This window comes from Zalophus californianus, chromosome 4, assembly GCF_009762305.2.
Source record: "Zalophus californianus isolate mZalCal1 chromosome 4, mZalCal1.pri.v2, whole genome shotgun sequence".
Taxonomy (NCBI): domain Eukaryota; kingdom Metazoa; phylum Chordata; class Mammalia; order Carnivora; family Otariidae; genus Zalophus; species Zalophus californianus.
Genome location: NC_045598.1, coordinates 124,627,198 through 124,644,427, shown reverse-complemented (window position 1 = coordinate 124,644,427; position 17,230 = coordinate 124,627,198). Strand labels below are relative to the sequence as shown.

The 17,230-nt window shown below is 39.1% G+C and overlaps 1 protein-coding gene across 3 annotated transcripts in view; it reads left to right on the top strand.

Annotated features, from left to right (window-relative positions):
- Window positions 1–17,230, top strand: part of LOC113939871 (cytochrome P450 7B1) — a 184,406-nt gene that overhangs the window by 85,276 nt on the left and 81,900 nt on the right. The window contains exon 2 of one of the 3 annotated variants that reach the window (XM_027626575.2): window positions 10,273–10,379. The exons of the other annotated variants lie outside the window; for them this stretch is intronic. The gene's annotated coding sequence lies outside the window, so the exon portion shown is untranslated. The remainder of the gene's footprint in view (window positions 1–10,272; window positions 10,380–17,230) is intronic. 3 annotated transcript variants of the gene reach the window in all.

The window sequence follows — 17,230 nt, the reverse complement described above, 5'->3', positions numbered from 1 at the left end:
ACCAGGTGCCAGCCATCCTCCCTAAAAGGTATTGGGAATTAAAACGAGAGAGTGGTCATTTCCAGATTTATGCAACTCATATTTCATTCGGTGAATGACTCTCTGAATGTGATTATGGAGTGTTTCTGCATATGCAGTACTGCATATTATAAGCCATTTTTTTTTACTTCCTCCTGAAAGCAATAATTTAAGGAAATTATGCATTATGAGGGTTTTCCAGTGATTTTTAAAAAATTAAAATAATACCAGATATTTTAGGAAACCTGTTTAAGAAAATAACACTGAATTAGTGTTTTATAATTGTCACACTAAGCAAAAAATGGATCAAAACTGATTGTAGAAGAATAAAATTTAATCCAGTTGTAGAAATTTGATGGGTCCAAAAAATATGCAAAAAATATACTTTTGTTCCTTTATAAGCCAGATGGTTTGTCCTATTTTAAGCCGATAGTATCTTCATACATCTCTCTTGAATGTCATTGGTTTTAACTGGCAGACAGTGTCTACTATTAGAATTTTCCTTATTCCTGGATGATCTAAAGTATATTTTTGGAACATTTGGATGATCATACTGTACACCAAGGAATTTTTTTCATTACACTTAGCTCATACTCAAAAAAGTGTTTATATAATTAAAAAAAAACTCTAAAAATGAACAGTTCTTTTGACATGATGTTGACAGAAGTCACTTTGATATAGTTTAGAGTCATGAATTTTCTATCTGTTCCATTTTTCCTGGGGCTCCATCAACTCAGACATCCTGATCTGTCATTTTCCAACTCTTTATGAAGGCCTTGACAGATAGAGGTTTTGACAAGTGCTGGACATCAGCAGCAATGCAGAATAAGCAGTGTATATTTCTCCAGGTAAAGTGACAAAATGTCTAAAAGCGTCAGAAGAACTGTGTGGTCTTCAATCATATCTAATATTGTAAAGTAAGCCTCTGTTTATGTTCTGTGTTTTAGTGTTGTATAGTGGCGAAGATTTAAAATTATGTCAGAATCTAGGATTAGAGATCTGTTACCTTATTCACCAGTGTTTACAGTAATAAGAACACTTCAGTCACCAGAAAAATTCTTTACATTCCTGTTGAGCGAACGATGGGAATAATCGCATAATGTGAGAGGAGCCTGGAAAACTATAACGTGTCATTGTGTATTCTTCTTTTGTGGATGCTGCACCAATTTGAGTAATTCTGCTTGATTCAAAAATACTTTCTCATCCTTCTCCAGAGTTGACAGTTCAGAGTTCAATTTAAGAGAACTTTCACTGAGCACTATTTAGAACGGTTGACAGGGCATTAACTTTTTAGACATGTCAGCATCTTTCTTTGTTATATCCTCTATTAATGGCTATGTAACAAATGCAAACATTGTCCTGCATACCGAATATGTTGTTCTTTTTGTATAATTATTTTGCGTCTGCATTCGCTCAAGAAACAGCTGTTGAAAGTTGAACGCAATACAAAATGGCACAGCCTGAAGATGTTCTTGTTCATGCGGCTAACTCCTTTTTGATGTGATACCTACTGGCAGGGTTGTGTGGTGAATTCAACTTCGTTGACAGCCGTCAGCACTACTGACCAGTGGTTTCAGGTTTTCTAGTGATGGGAAAGAGTAAGAAAGGATTCCATAGTTTAGTTTTTTTTTCCCCCTACTGCTGTATCTAAAGCTTCTGCCAACAACCATCTAAATCAACACCATGCCAATGTGCTCTGCAGACCGAAGGTCACCCCAACATCTGGCCCCACTGTCTGCTTCTTTCAGGTTTGTCACTGGGCAGCATCTGCTTATGGATTCTTTCTCAACCTCTCTTTGATCTCTCTGACAGTAAAAAGAAGCTTCTATCACCCATCATGTGTTAGGATTTAGAAAAAATAAAACATTCAAAAGCATGGAACATTGGAAAAACTGGTGGGATTTTAGAGGTTTTTCAGCTCTCTTTATATTTTAAGTTGGACAGACATAGATGCATGGAGTGAGGTGATTCTACTCTTGGTTTTCAAAAATATTGTCACAATCAATAAATCTAATATGTGAAGACATCTAGTCTAAGCGAGCCCTGTTTTGTCCCTCTTGGTCAGCCTTTTAAAGAGTAAATGTAAATCGTGTGAACTGGTTTTGTTTTTGTATGCATTTGTTTTGTATTATGTCTGAAGATTCAAGGTTGATATCTATCGCCTGCTTTTCTGATATTTCTATCAGTGGTGAAGATTTCACACATTTTTTTCTATCCACCAACTTGGAATATAGAGGACAGTTTGGGGATGCCATGTAATCTGTGGATAAGTATTGGCAGGTGTGATTGATACTCACCCATCTGAAAAGTGAAGCCCAACTTTGTGTCATCCACCAGGCTAGGTAGCATGCTGTTTACAAAGGTGCATATCTCCTGGGGAAGGCACTAAAACGTCTCCATCCTCCCCTAGCTCAGTTCCTCTTTCAACCCTTCAACCCTTCGCCCTCCAGATGGACTCTTCTGATTTCCAGCCTGGAGTTCAAGTTCAGCAAATATGTAATGAATGTTTACTCTGCACCTGGCGCTATCCTAGGTGCTGGGCCCAAAGAAGTGGACAAGACAGAAACACTCCCTATTCTCTCAGAGTCACAGTTTGGATTGACAAGGGGGTCTTATACATTTTCAAGGCATGAAAACTCTTAATGATTCAAAATGTGTTTGGCCTTCCCCAAGGATTGAAAATTCATTACTATATTTTTAGGTCAGTATAATTATGAGAGTTCACAGCTCTATGACAAGACTTTAATTCTCATCCAAATCAAATTCCAAAACTTTCAGGAGACTTTATAATGCATTCTTCTGCACCTAGCACAGAACCTGCCTCTCAGGACACATTTGTGGAGATAATGGGTGGTTTTCTTTTATTTTAATTCACTCTTCCAAAAGATAGGCGATTTCCTTCTGTTTCTTTCAGGAAACTAAAGCAATAGATAAAATCCCCCCCTTTTTTTTCTGTGTGATTTCATGTTGGGTAACTAAAACAAGAATTTGTTTTTATAGCATTTACACAATTTTCAAAGCACTTTTACTAATTTGGCATCATTTGTTCTTCACAGAAATCACAGAAATTTACAAGAAACTCAGAGTTAAGTTTCAAGTCCATGGTAACTAGGAATGCACTGGAACTAGGAATCTGCATATATTATTGTTCTTATTAATTAGTAATTTCTCATTTTCATTCCATAAAAGGAATTCCCTAGGAGTTTGTTCTGTCAGCTAACAAATGCTTCTGAAAGTCCTCAAATAATCCATACAATGTAAAAAGATATGTAATATGTCTAATGAGGCTTTTTCATGTGGGAATCATTCTAAAGAGAATATAGTCACAAGTCTGTGCTAAGATGCACGCTTAAGGGAAGAACGCAACTCGGGGACTATTTCTCCTCAGTCATCTGTAGTCCAAAAAGACTGAGAGAGAGTCAGGAGAGTCGGATTTCAGCTCCCTCTTCTCCTAACCAGTTCAGGGACCTAGCACAAGTCATTTGAGCTTTCTGGTTGTCACATTTTTATTTTTCATCTGCAAAACAAGGCTTCAGGATTAGATGGAAAAAATGACTTATATCCAATTTTTTTTTGGCTTTGCAGTTTATAGAATTACCACGTGTGTTATCTCCTTTATCCAGAACTTGTAGTTCTAACATTTTAGGAATCTGTCATTTCACCTTAAAGGATAAATGTTTATTATGTTATATAGAGTCTTCGTCACAGGCATCAGATTAAAATGATTCTGTTTAATGACCTGATACTTGCTTTGGAAATAATTTGTCTGTGGAAATACAGTCACCTAAATGGTAAGCACTAGTATTGGTAAAGAATAATCATGATTCTATTAATAAATTTAATGAGTCTTCTTTGTTCTGAAACTTTAATATTACAAATTCAGAAGACAAATTTCTGCCTAATCAATTATAAGAATTATAACTACATATATACCATATACACTTAATTTAAGAATAAAATCTACATTTTGTACTTTCTTTGATTTATATACAATTACCTCATGTGAAGTACTCTAAAAAGAAATTGTACATCAAAGAAAATTATTTTCTTTTGAAAAGAGCCAAGTCACAAAAGATAACCCTTTTTTGTTAACAAACCTGTGAATTTATATATATTACTTTGGCCACTAGAGGGAGTCTGCATTATCACGAAGCCCAAGAAACCTGGTAACAGGAAACACCGGCTGTTTTAGATTGTTGATAACACATCCATTGTCTGCGCACAAAATTATACGCATACAAAATATCATGGCAGTCAGATTTAATTTTATCGGGTCCATTATCTACCCTTTCCCCCAAAAAAGGAATTTTCCATCATATTTTATTTTGTTATTAAAAAATGTACAACTTTTAAAAGGTGGTAATTTAAAATGCTTCCTCAAAATGACAGATTTAGCAATCTGAAAGATGAGGATTAAAGAGCACATATTCATGATAACCTGATCACTAATTTTCTTAAGTCAGTTTGAGTACTGGTGAAAGAGGTAATCCGGAAATGAAAATCTTCCCTTTCTCCCTCAGGCCCGCCTCACATAGGCAGCAGCTGTGCTGGCTTTTTTCATCCTGACCTGCTGATATACATCACCCCTAACCTGCAGGGACTTCCTTCTAGGGTGAGAGGGTAATTGTGTCTCATGTCCGGTCAGTCTTTAGCCCCTCTTCTGAGACCGCCAAACAAGTGGCTTCGTGCGTGTATTTTCACAGAGCCAGTTTATAAATGAGGAACTGAACTGAAACCACCTGCTCATTCCACCTCAGCTACCAAAAAGCAGAGGGAGGGCGGGGACAGCCTTCCCTTTCCCAGTGTGGCCGCTTTTAGTCTGCAGCATAAAACTGAAGAATTCAAGTTTTTTAAAATTTCAGATTTCCAACAGGGCCCTTTGGGCTTATGCTTAAATATCTTACCTTATACATGACTGACATTTGATTTGATCCATTTCTGGGTTGTTTGCTTCCCATTACTCATGTATGCAGAAGTTACCCAGAGGATCACAACACAATGGAGAATCGAAAATGTAGGCGGTCATTACAGACCTAGATTTCTGTTAACTTATGTTCTCAGAGTGAGATGCAGGAATCCTTGATCTTCTAAGAAATCACCGTACTCCTCCCACATAAAACCTGACTCGGGAGGCCTGGTGGGGTCGGCTAGTGCAGTGTGTCTGTCTACGCACTGTCTACGGTGATAGACCAGTTCTTTTATTCCTTTTCCAATTTGTTGTGGATCAATACTTCTGTAAAATACAATAAAAATAAATGACTAGAAAAGTGAAATAAAAAGCATTTGAGATACTACCTCCTTTTTTATGATTATATTCAACAGACATAAAACTGCTCTGTGAAATTGCTGTAAGAGCTTCTAAACACTTGCTCTCCTTCTCTGTGTCTGATGGCGGATGGCTCGCACAGTGGCCGTGGATGGGTTGCATGCAAGTCGCGGTGGCCCCGTGGTTTTCTTAGTTCTCACTGCAGCTCCACACCTGCCTGCCGATCCACTCAGGGATCAGATCAGGCACTGCCTCTCACACTGCTGCAGAACAGCAACAGGGACAGAACTCCCTTATTCTCCCTCAGCTGGAGCAAGGGAGGAGCCGGAAGGTCTTGCTTCCCAGCTGAGCCGAATGCAGGGTGGGGGTAAATAGAAAGGGAATCTGCGTGAAAAATTAAAAAGCAGGGTTGATGGCAGTGCCAGCTTAGTGAAATAAGGTTTCAAAATGTTTGACCCTGAGCATATAATTAAAAGTTTGTTGCAGGTGATATTTTCTAATCACCTTGCACTACAAAAGGTTCTAAATTAAATTATTTTTCTCTTATGAATTTGGACCAGGAATGAAGCAATTAAAGGGGGTCTTCATGTTCATGAAATATTCAATAGGTAAAGAATCTGGAGAGCTTAGTAAAATAATAGACTGAACACATTGCCTTATTTTTCTCTTTCTTTTTAGTTGCCCTTTTGAAATGGAGCTGATGGTAATTTTGTCTCCCAAGCTTCAACGCATATTGAGGGTAGATTAACTAAACAAACACACTGGTCTGGGAATCAAGAGACCCAGTTATCATCTTGTCACTACTTACTAGCCATCTGGCCTGCAGCAGATCACTTTAGACCTCAGTTTTCTCCTCTTAAGATGGGAAGACTATTACTTCTCTGTCTTGCTCACAGGATTCCTAGGAAGACCAGGTTAATTAACCTGGTTAATTAGCGGGCTTTGGAGATCATCAGGCATGTTACACACACCTAGATGTGTGTATATACATATATGTATATATATGTACATGCGTGTGGCATAACTTCATTTTTCTTAATCAAACATTTATTTTCTTGAAAACTCTTTTGAGTACATCCTAAGTTTATTGTTAACCCATTCCGTGTATATTTTATGGTCCTTTCCTACCCTCAGTCTACCCATGACTTTAAGCATAAAATTTTTTTATTCTTCTTTTAAAAGGTAGGGGAAAGAATCATTTAAATATCATCTCCAAGTTAGCCTCACTTCACCCGTGATGCCAAGCATTGCTGTGGTGCTGAGCTTCCTGGACTGGATGAATGGGAGTCCTGCATGCACGCGCACGTGCACACACAAACACACACACACACACAGACCCAAGCCCTTGACACTCAGCTCTCTCCTGGTAGCCATGGTCAGACCTTTGATTTCTGCACGATAATACTTTATCACCCTTGTTATGCTTCACAAATCGTCATAATGGGGCTTCCTTTGGAGAACAGTGATTGCAAATGAGAATACAAACAAGATCACTGCCCTGAGAGCAAAGAAGCAGGTGGTCTCAAGGCTGTGACACTTGGCAGAACCTAGTCCTAATCAGTTTCTTTGACCCCTGGGGAGACAGGTCTGAACAATCTAAATCAAAATATGAAGTTCTGGAAATGGAAAGTGGAAAAGTACTTTTCACCCTAGTAAACTGGAAGGATCTACATTAGCCTCCAGAAGAGTTACTTATGACTCAAGAACAGGTTGGAAGAATCTAAACTTCATTCATCCATCCATTCAAATATTTATTGAGCATCTGTCATGATCCAGGGCTAGCGTTTGGTGCTGGGTAGACAGAAGCAATGAAAAAATAATCTGGGTCCTGCTCATGCAAAATACAGATTATTGTAATATCAGATGTGGGAATGGCTTCAGGAGACTTGTTTTCTTTTTCTGCTTTGAAGGTGTATGCAGTATGATAAGGTCAGAGAAAGTGGCATAAGACCAGCTTGAGTTTATTTTCACCCTTACAGTTATAGCTGTGATGCTTAGGCCACTGATCCAGCTTTTACTCTCTGTTCAGTCCACTAAGACATTCTTCAAAATGTCTCTGCCCATTTTCTGTTGTTTTTAGGGCTGAGCTAGCAATGTCAAGGGAAGCATTTGACAGGCCAGAGTGAGGTCCTGGCTCTCTCCAGAGTGTGGTTTTCTGTTCTGCAGTCCAAATGCCTGACTTTGTCAGTAATCATAGATTAACCATCCTCTTGTGGATTGATGTACACTTACTGTCTAACAAGAGACATGAATAAGTGATAGTGCCTGTTTGTTAATTTAAAATTGGGAATGGACCCTTTCTGAGACATAAATGTTTGTATATTATAATCAGGACAACTCCTCACTGACATCCAGGTAGCTTGAGGTCACGATGGTCTTGCAGAGGCTGCTTGCTGAGAATAGAATCAGAAGCAATGGCAGATTGTCTTGGGGCTATTTGGGGCAGGCACCTCTTGTCAGTGTGTCGTGTATTCATTTCTGTGATTTTTTTCTCTTTACTTCATCTGTAAGTTTATTTTCTGATCACGTTTTGCCCACAGAGGATGCTTGGTTAATGCCGACTGATTGCAATCCTTTGAGAATCTAGAATCGAGAAATCTGCACCCTACTTTCCACATTTGAGTTATGTCAAAAAGTACAGCCTTTTGGGTGTTCCCAGGAACTCTTTGGCAAGCCTGGTCGGTACTGAAGAGTCCTGAGTGGAGAAGGCACCATGATCTATGAGTTATCAAGCAGGAGGCTTACTCTCTCTGGCTCCTCTCCTTAGTGAAAGAGTGGCTTAACTCCTCAGCAGGTGGGGGAGGTTAGACTGGGTGAGCAGTAGGGACCTGTACTGTTCCAGTGATCCCAGGCTGCTGGTGCTAGACACAGATGTGTTAGCTCCTCAGGCTACACTGAAGTGGAAAGTACTTTGGGTACCATTGCCATTTTGTTGAATGTATTCCTTGATACACCTACTATGTCTCAGGCACTTGGGAGTCAGTGGTGAGCAGAGACAAGACTGTTGCCTGTAGACTTGAAAATGACTCTGGAGGCCATCCATGTCCCACCTCTAACCCAAATGCTCTCCCCACCCCCGTTGCCATCACAACCATATGTTTGTATTGGTGCCTGCTTATACATGTGTTGGATGCACATGCCAGTGGGACTCCTGTTTTTCTGGCAATCTATATCCTTCAACAGTGGACAGGGGTTAAAATAGGGAGAGTTGGATATCCATTTGGTTTCTCTTGTCTTTTATTTCAGAGCTTTTTGGGATTGCTGCTGAGTCATTTTCTGCTGTGGTCACTAAGGCAACTTAATTTCCCTAAACTCTATTACCTATTTAATGATTGAATTTGTGTTGATAAATGAGAACATTTATACTTTTTGGTAAAGAATACAATTTTGATAAATGTTTATGTCAATTTAGTCTTTTTGAAGCTGTTCAGAAGCTGTGAATGTTGATGTAGAATGTTTAAATTATACTTAAGCTATTTATATGACTCTTCTCACTCTCATTGTTAAACTGCCCCCACCCCTAGCCCTAAGCAGCATTTACCCCAGGAGCTGCTCCATCCCAAAGCACTGAATTGTTATAAAACCAGCAGGGGGGATGGAGTGCTGAATTCCGGGCACTGTGACACACGTGCAATCCCTTCATACCATGAGTATTCGGTTCCATTTCTTACTGGAAGGCATAAAACTAATTGCTATGTGCATTTTTAAACCACAAACATGTCCTGGCAGAAAATGAATGCCTGGGGATATTTGTATCCACATCCCACAGTGGAGTGAGCAGGAGAAGTAGTTCCAGTGAAGGGAGAAGCATAAGTCTTCCTTGAAAAATCTCTTCAATTTCCAAAATTTATTTTACATACTCTCTTTCAAATAGAATAAGTCTCAAATATTTCTTCAACCACAGCTCAACAGATATATGTTATTGAAAATGCATGTTACCCCTTCAAATTTGAGAATGAATAATACATAAATTTTCTGTGTGTGTGTGTGTGTGTGTGTGTGTGTGTGTGTGTGTGTGTTTGACCAGCATTTTCTAAGCAGAAAAAGGGGATTGCAAATTTCAAGGATCTTAGAGCCTGACTTCAGTGGAGACTGCAAATAAGAGTAGCTCTCTATGCCTCAAAATACACAACATCTGGGTTTGTTCATTACTTTTTAAATAGAATGTTTTATCATAAACATGGAAACGTGAATAGTTGGTTTTATTTTAAAGACTATGTAGTGTTGAGATATTCTTTTCAGATTAGAAAAAAAGTATTACATCAAGATGTATTTCTCCTTATTTATAAGGGGAATATAGTAGGATATAAAAACCTGCAATTTATTTGAGGCATTTTCCAAGAGTGGAGATGCCAGTTGAAACTCAGAGTCAAATAAATTTTTTGCTAAACTATTAGACAGTGAAGGGTTGTGTATAATCAATACAGACAATGGTCATTTTAACTTTTTGTTAATCTGATTACTAAATAATAGTTCAGAACAGGAAATGTATTATGCTTTTCATGATTTGGGGGATAATAATATCTCTAGATATGTGTCTGTAGGTGTCAGCATATAAGATAGGTCCTCCTGGTTTCTGCCAATAAACTAGTGGCTATGTGTGTGGGTGCATTGTGAGAAAATTCAGTTGTTATTAATATATCCCTTCTCCTTTTTAAGGAAATCCTAGATATAGAATTTACCATTCGGTTATGAGTGTTTTGAATTTATATTAAGTTTTTACTTCATTATTTAAATATCGAGCTTCAGTAGGACATTGTAAATATAACTTCTATTTTAAAGTTTGATGTTCATATGTATTTTAAGGACTTTATGTCAGAAAGTATGCATTATATTTTGAAGTAAGTAACATTTTTAAAGGTTAAAAAGAGTAGATAGCTATTTTATAAAACCAGTTAAACACTAGGAAAGAAACGAAAGACTGTTTCAACTTAATGACAAACATCTCAAGAATTTATTTTTAAATCAAAAAATGGTTTAACTCCCAGCATCTAGAAACACAGAAGACCAGAAACTTGCACCTCCGTGAAAATCAAACTCATGGAAAGCTTACTGGGAGAGGTGCCTTTCAAAATGAAGTGTAAGCTCCTCAAAGGTATGTCTTTCTTTCATTCAGTGTATCCTCTATGGTTTTCATTCAGTGTCTAGCCTGTAGTCCGTATGTATTAAATAGTTCTTGCTAAATTCAGAGGTGAATTTTTAAAAGGTGGGAGAGGGAAGAAAGAAGGAAGAAGGGGCCTAGGAAATGGGAAAGCTTCACAGAAAGTGTTTTAGATGCCTTTTACATATTCACTGTAGCCAGCCCGCCGCTCTCCAAAGCTTTGCTAGGGGGAGGCGACAGGGATGGAGGAGATGCCAGTGTCACAGGCACCATGATCCAGCTTGAATTTGGGGTTGCATGTGCAGACATCTGTATTAGCACCTGTGGCTCTCACTGAGTCAGGAACTGGGTCTTATGCTGACGACAGGAGCAGACGGCCTAGGGAATAGTGGTTGAGTATTACTATTCGGTACTAAATGTAATTTGTCGGGACTGTGGTATGGGATGAGAGAACTCTGCACACCCGGGAGATGGCTGGGGAAGCAAACGTGACTGGCACGGTGTTACCTACGCTCCTGGAACAGCGTGTCCTGTCTCCCTTCCCAGCGCCCGAAGCAACTGTTAAGCCGAATGCCTCATACTGAAGAGAGTCTTGCAGATAACCTGAGGTAAATCCACTGGAGTGCGAGAAATATTTTATCTAGAGAAAGGACCTATAATGAACGAGTGAGGCTTTTATTATTTATTACTCCTTTCACAATGTTCAAAGCTGGTGGAGTTATTTTCCCAGCTGTACAGAGTAAATGCTTAGAGAAACTCTGAATTATCCAAGTGGTAATTTTTTAAAGAGGTTTACATTTCTTTCTTTCTTTCTTTCTTTTTTAATTCACATTGTTGTATGCTGTATAATTTTAAATGTTACTGAGTTTGGGGTTTTTTTTTGCATTTATTTATTTTCTTAATTGAGATATAATTCACACACCATAAAATTCGCCTTATAAAAGTGTACAATTGAGCGCCTGGGTGGCTCCATCGCTTAAGCAGCTGCCTTTCGCTCAGGTCATGGTCCTAGGGTCCTGGGATCAAGCCCCGCATTGGGCTCCCTGCTCAGCGGGAAGCCTGCTTCTCCCTCTCCCACTCCCTCTGCTTGTGTTCCCTCTCTCGCCGTCTCTCTCTGTCAAATAAATAAATAAAATCTTCAAAAAAAAAGTGTACAATTAATCATCTTTTAGTATATCAATGAGGCTATACAACCATCACCACTGTCTAATTCTGGAACATTTTTGTTACCCCCCCAAAAAATACCCCATTAGCGGTCATTCCCCATTTCTCCCCCTCCTCATCCCTAGGTAATCAGTAACCTACTTTCTATCTCCATGGGCTTGCCTGTTCTGAACATTTCATATCAGTTGAATCATAGACTATGTGACCTTTCATGTCTGGCCTCTTTCACTGAGCATAACGTTTTCAAGGTCCATCCATGTTGTATGTCCTGTACTTCATTCCTTTTTATGGCTGAATAATATTCTGTCATGTAGCCATATACTACATTTGTTTATGCAAATGGCTATTTGGATTTTGTCCACTTTTTGGTGATTAGGAATAATGCTGATATGAACATTTGTGTACAAGGTTTTGAATGGATGTACATTTTCCTTTTTCTTGTGTATATACCTAGGAGTGGAATTGCTGGTCCGTATGAGTTCTGTGTTTAACTTTTTGAGGACTGTTTCTCACAGTGGCTGGACCATTTTACAGCCATCAAAGTGTATGTGAAGTGGCATCTCACTGGTTTTGACTTTTCTCTTTTACCAGGGATATCAAGCATCTTTTCATGCACTGGTTGGTCGTTTGTATATCACCAGAGATGGAAAAATGTGGAGGAGTAATTTTGTTTAGTATTATTATGCATTTCTGAATTATTCAGGAAACAAAAATTAAGGCAAACTTTCATTCTCTTCATCATCGAACATTTATTGATCACCTTCTGTGTACCTGCTGACAATTGCTGGGACAGATGGCATTCATATGTACTTTTGAGTGAAATCATCTCTGAACTCGGAAGAAATTTTTGAGTGCTAATTATGAGTTTACATATTTTTATTTTTTTTAAGATTTTATTTGTAAGTAATCTCTATACCCATTGTGGGGTTTGAACTCATAACCGCAAAATCAAAAGTTGCACGCTCTTCCTACTGAGCCAGCCCGGTGCCTGAGTTTACATATTTTTTTTTTAAGATTTTATTTATTTATTTGAGAGACAGAGTGAGCGAGAGAAAGAGCACATGAGCAGGGGCAGAGGGAGAGGGAGAAGCAAACTCCCCACTGAGCAGAGAGCCCGATGCGGGGCTCGAGCCGAAGGCAGACGCTTAACGATTGAGCCACCCAGGCGCCCCTACATATTTTTAAAAGTAAATCTCTTTATTATGTCTGATTTCTATAATAAATTATATCTTAGCATTATGTCTGCTGCTTAGAGAATCTATTAATTTATTTAATTACTAACAAGTCTGCATAGAGTGTTTAGTGTTATATTAAGCATTGTTGTAAGCATGTTAAAGATATCAATTCATGTAATCCTCATTACAACCGATAGTAGATATTATTATCATCCCCATTCTACAGATGAAGAGAGTGAGGTAAAAAGAGATCAAGTAACTTGCTCAACATTACACAGCTAGTAAGGCAATGTGGCTCTGGAGCCATGCTCTGCTGTCCCTCTTATGCTACATGGTCTCACTCATGTGCAGTATTTGGGATGAGGAATATATAGCCCAATCATGCACTTATTTAACAAATATTTGTTGACTACCTACCCTCTGCCGGCCACATCCTAGGCACTGGGGAAGCACCAGTGAAGAAACGGAACAGAGCTCCTGCCCTTAAGGAGTTTCTCTTCCAGTCCACACGATAGACCACATCCTATAACCAGAGAGACCTCTTATCTATGAGGTGGTATTTTTTTAAAACATAACACAAGGTAAGGGGAAGAGAGTGATGGGGTGGTAGGAGGAGTAGTTAGGTAAAGAGTCAGGGGACGCTTTTCTGAGTAAGCGACATGTGAACAGCAAGGGGAATGAAGTGAGCCATAATGATGTCTAGAAGGAGAACGGCATTCCAGACTGAAGAAACTATAGGTGTAGAGGCACTGAGATCAGAGCTTCATTGTCAAATTCCAGGAACAGAAAGGAAGGTGTTTTTAAATGATTGCTAGAATTGATATCTGGAGGATAGGCTGTTGTGGGGCAAGCATTAGACCAGGGACAGGCTGTTGCAATTGTGCAGGGAAAGGATGATGCTGGTCTTGACTAGGATGGAAGGCTGCTCGGATTTAGAAAATATTTTGAAGGTAAGACCAAACGATTTGCTGATGTTATGTGAGGATTATGAGAAAAAGAAAGAAACAAGATTAAATCCAAATTTCCTTGGTGTGAGCTACTGGGGTACATGGGCCTGCCATTTGTTGGGTTATGGAACACTGAAGAAGAGCATTCTTCGTAGGAAAATTAAGAGCGTATTTTGAATGGGTCAAATTTAAGATGGTATTAGATCTCTTAGTGGACATGTTGAATCAGCACCACTAGGATTAGGAGTCTGACATTCAAGGAAGAGGTCCACCTGGAGGTTCAAACAGAGGTGTTTTCAGAATGTCGGGTGAGACTCAAGGAACTGGCCCAGACACCAAGCTAGAGCATTTAGAGAGAAGAGCAGAGGTCTGAAAACCAAGCTCTGAGGGGCCCCAGTGTTCAGGGATATCTGAGAGATGGGGACACAGGAAAGGAGACTGAGAAGAAGCAGCCAGTGAAGTAGGAGCTCAATGAAGAAGCAGGATAAAGAGTGTTTCCAGAGTTGTTAGCGAGGCGTAAGCCCTCCTGGGCTCTCCATGGTTGAAATAAAGAATGGAGGAAATATTACCCAGAAATCAGAAATGAGCAACTCTGCTAATCGGTGTTGCTGCCAGTAAAAATGGCTGATGCCTTTTGGTTAGCTCCCTACTTTAAAAAATGTTTGCTTTGTCTTGCATTACAAATGCTTCACAACCTGGCTCATCCCACCTCTTCTCTAGCTACATCTTCCACAATCTGCCATCCCCAGTCCCAGACAACTCTAGTCTATTAATCTGGCAGTATTGAGCTACTTCTGCCATCCCGTCTATTTGGCCCATCATTTCTTCCCCTTTATACCCTAATGGAAGTTTACCCGTCCTTAAATGCACAGTTTAGGTGGTATGTTTGGTGGAATACTCCAATAAGGACTTTCCTTGGCTTTCCTCTTAGTACCCGTATTATCCAGGGTTCTCCAGAGATACAGAACCATATGTGTGTGTGTGTGTGTGTGTGTGTGTGTGTGTGTGTGTGTATCTGAGAGAGAGATTTTAAGGAACTGGCTCATGCAGTTGAGGGGCTGGCAAGTCTGAAATCTACAGGGTTGTAAGAGTTAATGTTGCAATCTTGAGTCCAAAATCCATAGCACAGGCCAATAAGCAGGAGACTCAGATAGGGTTTCTATGTTACAGTCTTGAGGCAGAATTGTTTCTCCCTCAGGAAACCTGTTTTTATATTAAACTCCTTCACCTGATTAGATGAGGCCCACCCACATTATGGAGGGTAACCTGCTTTACTTAATTTATGAAATGTTAATCACATCCACAGATACCTTTACACCAGTCTAGATTAGTGTTTGGCCAAGCAACTGAGTACCTTAGCCCCCCAAGTTGGCACATAAAATCAACCATCACAATGATTTAATAATTTGCTTAGTCTATGCTTCTATTTTGGCTACAACTCATTCCGCCACACTTACATACTGGATGGTTTGTCTATTCTAAATGCATATTAGTTATTTATTGCTGTGTAATAAGTTACCCTGTGACCCCAACTTTAGCAGCTTAGAGCAACAAACATTTATTATCTCACAGTTTCCAAGATTTGGGGGATCTGTGAGTGGCTTCGGTAGCTAGTTGTAGCTCAGGGTCACTCATGAGGTGGCAGTCACAATATCAACAGGAGCTGCAGCCATCTCAGTATTTCACTGGGGTTGAAGGCCTTTGCATGCAGGCCTTCGCAAAACAGCAACTTGTTTCCCAGAAAAGTGGTCTGAAAAAGAGAGAACCCAGTACAGAAACCACAGTCTTTTATAACCTAATCTTGGAAGTGACATAACTTCACTTCTACCGAATATCACAATGTCGCACAAACCCATCCAGTCCAGTGGGAGGGTGTGAATATCAGGAGGTAGAGATCATTGGGGGCCATCTTGGAGGCTGGTTCCCAAGAAGGAGCACCCCTGTCTTCTCAGGTTCTTCCCCCACTACACCAGTTATGGTGTATGGCACCCAGAAGACATACTCAGTTTGTGGAATGGATAACTGACCGAATGAGGAAACAAACCCAGAGAATGTGCAGTAGTGTTGCAATTCTGATGGCATTTTCCACTAAAAAATAATGTGCAAAAGGGAGGAGTAAGAATTCCTTTTCCTATATTATTAGAAATGATTGCATTGTTATGTTACTGTCTAATCATTTGTGTCTATGAATATTTTAAAAATCATGTTAAAGGTCAGAGTAATCCACTCACTTTGCTTTTCTCTTAAACAGTTGAGATAATTTCCACTGAAAAAAATTGGGATTTTTTTGAAGGGTGGGGTGGATGTTGGGTGATGTCTGGGTCAATAAGGGAGGTAGTTTTGTAATGGACCCAGTTACAGGTAGAGTGGATCTGGGTGATATTGGTTGCAGCAGTACAAAGCTTAAAATGGCAGAAGCACATTGGGTTCTGAGATCCTTATGCGAAATGGGACCAGAAGGATGCTTAAGAAAACCTTCCTTTCTCACGAATATAACATAGCGTTGTTAATTGTTGCTTCAAATTTTAATTTCAACTTTAAAAGGGAAACAAAAGTGAAAACATGTAATGGTCAGGATCCTCTGGGTCTTTTTATTGCCCTGTAATGTGCTTCATTGGACCCATATTTCTGGCTAAAATTTTGGAAATTTGTGTCACTAGCAACTGTTACCACCTTTCTTTATTTTGTTTTTAATTTTCTAAGGTCCCATGAGTTGGTTTATTATGAATTCTTATAAATCATAGAAATTTTTTTTCATGCTCTCAGAACTTTATTAGGTGGAGATTGGGCAAAAGAGAAAACCCCTGAAACAGTCACCCACCTGGTTCAAGACAACTGGAATTTTTATTTTTGAAATGAAACGATGCCTCAGTGCTGCAGGACACATATATTTTGGTCGCATATTTCTCATTTAAATAAAATAGAAACTTTGGGGCTTTTCTCCTCCAATTGCAGACCTGAGTAGGGCAGAGACTGTCACTTTGCTCTGTGATAAGATGAGGGACTAGTCCAGCTTATCAGTGGGGAACAGCCATAAGGAACATATCAGGAAAATAAGAGTGTATTTGAAAGGAAGGCTGGGCTGAACTGGTTAGAGAGAACACAGTAGCGTGTGCAACATTGCAGAGAAAAATGAAGTTGTGATGCCAGAAAAAGCTTAAAAGAAAAAAGTCATAGAATGGCTGGGAGATGAAGAGCTGGTTTTCCTAACAAAGGATAAAATCCACTATACCTCAAAAAAAAAAAAAAAAAGAAAAGAAAGAGAAAAGGAAAGGAAGAATGAATCAAGGGGGGTATATTTTCTTTTCTCTTTAAAGTAAAGAAATCAGAAAGCAAAATAAAAAAGTTGAAAAACTCATGACAATTTCTATTAAAAAGGACTTGAGCTATCTCTGCTGGCATTCACCCAGTTGAACCTTTTGCCCAAAATGCCTTTTTTTTAATGAATCATATTTAACTGATAGCAACAAAAATATCTTCAAAAACAGGGGAATATTTTAATGGTTGTTTTCATCTACTTACATAACACAAATCTCAGGGAAGGGCTTTTGCTTAGTTT